This window comes from Cicer arietinum, chromosome 2 (genome assembly GCF_000331145.2).
Source record: "Cicer arietinum cultivar CDC Frontier isolate Library 1 chromosome 2, Cicar.CDCFrontier_v2.0, whole genome shotgun sequence".
Taxonomy (NCBI): Eukaryota; Viridiplantae; Streptophyta; class Magnoliopsida; order Fabales; family Fabaceae; genus Cicer; species Cicer arietinum.
The window spans coordinates 46,270,608-46,272,721 of NC_021161.2; the positions used below are offsets into that span (position 1 = coordinate 46,270,608).

Below are 2,114 nucleotides of genomic sequence, written 5' to 3' on the forward strand. Positions count from 1 at the left end.
TACAAATTTGAATTGAAAAACGCTTATGTTGTAAGGCGAGGAAACAAGAGGAACCTGAAAACTACTGTTGGGTTGCCTTGTTTCTATAAATTCCAAAAACAGACTAGAATGAATTAGTAGAATAGTGAATTTGATTTTATGATATTCGTTTACAAGTCATTCTCATTCTCATTCTCTAAGGGTGTAAATAAAATAAGGGTGAAAATACCGAAACAGTTAATTGAAGGCACTACGCGTCACAGCATATAGACTATACATAAAATCAGCATCATAATTATCTAGTTAAGACCGATCACATTGGACTTCTGTAACATTTACAAATTTAAGGTTAGATATAAGGAGAGTTGTTAAAAAATAAAAATAAAAACAAAGCATTCTCAATAATCACTAAAATTAGATATAAAGCAACCATAATCTAATAATGGTTAAAATTAAATGGATTCATATGAAAACATTGGTAAATAAAACGCGAAACCCTAATCACCAAAAACTGGCCAACGCATTTTCAAGTCGATAATAAAAATCCAAATATATAATATCTAGAGTTCGGGAGCAGAAATAAAAATGATTTTTTAAACCAAATTTAACAAAATAAAAATAAACTGTAAAACCATTAATAATGTATCAAAACATGAAAATTAGTAAAGACTGTTATTGGGAGGATCCCATTGAACAACAATAACATCCAAATTGAAGAACAAGATGAAACTACGATAAATAAAAACCGCACTACTTAGATCTCTGTCTCATCTTTCGGCGCTTCCTCTTCAATCTCCTCATACGCTTCTTCTTCCACTGAAAATTAAAAAATAGAGAGAACAAGTCAGAACAAAAAACTTATGATAGAAACATAATAGGTGATTATGTGATGGAAATTAGTAACGGCGATTGATAATTTACCTTGGCTCTCATCGTGAACGGTACTTCAAATTGTCGGAACGGAACCCTAGTTTATGGCCACTGAAACAGAGAATGGTAAGGTAGCAACAATTTATAGTGTAGAAGAGAAACCCTAACATGTAGCAAGTACGTGTTGGGCTGGGCTTTTTAATCCAAAAAGGCTCGTATCGGCTAAGTAATGTTTTCGAAAAATTATGCTTTCTACCATTCGAAATTTACTTTTACCCCCCACAAATTGTATGCAACAGAATTTTCTCCTATCAGGTTTTAAATAATTAAGGGGTAGATTGTGGGAAGTTATTAATTTGATTTAGTTATACTTTTAGTCTCTAATTTTTTAATTGTTTAGCTTTGGTTCTCTATTTTAAAACCAGTTATTTTGTCCCTTCATGTTTATTTAATTTTTTATTTTGTGGTCTTCATTTTTTTTTCTCAAATTTTTTATCATGCAGCATGATGACATGTCATAATAAAAATTATTTTAATTTAATTAATTTTTTACAAAAAAATATTATTTAATTAAATAAAACAAAATTATATTTACATAATTAAAAAAAATTAAAACTATAATTCATAATTTCGGTCTTGGTGCATTTTCTACCTGTTGTGCTTCAATCTGGTATAAATATTTGCTTCGTATTAATGTTAGGGGTTCTAATTTTTTTTTGTCTTTTATAATTAAGTAAATATAATTATATTTTATTTAATTCATTAAAATAAAAAAATTCATCATGCCATGTCAGATCATTAGAAAGTTCACATGTCATTCCACATTTCAAAAAAGTTAGTAAAAAATAAGTGGATGACTGTAAGATTAGATAAAACATAAATATGAAAGATTATAATCTCGTTTTAAACTAAAAGACCAAAATCGCACAATTAAAATATTGTATGGTAAAAAATATAATTAAATTTATGTGATGGAAAACTCTAATTTAGGTATCTCAAAAAAAACAAAATTAAAAACATAAAACTCGATTTGTTTTTTGAAATGTATCTAATTCTAAAAGGTATAAAATTGATTTTTATTTTTTATTTTTTTTTACTTTAAAAAGTAGACAACAAAATGATAAAAGGTATACCAATATATCAATAAAAAATGATTGTAGTGACAATGCCTAAAAAGTATTGGTGGTACGGGTGTACATGGGCGCGAGTCGACCCGCCAACCCGATCACCCAACTTAATCCGATTTTTATCCATATTGAGTCACT

The 2,114-nt window shown here is 28.1% G+C and overlaps 1 long non-coding RNA gene across 1 annotated transcript; it reads right to left on the reverse strand.

Moving 5' to 3' along the window:
- Positions 1-510: 510 nt before the first annotated feature.
- LOC101514211 (uncharacterized) lies at positions 511-1,037 on the reverse strand. Its single transcript, XR_189452.3, has 2 exons — positions 901-1,037; positions 511-795 (listed from the first exon to the last, which is right to left on the reverse strand). It is a non-coding gene; the product is annotated as an uncharacterized lncRNA (long non-coding RNA).
- Positions 1,038-2,114: the final 1,077 nt, after the last annotated feature.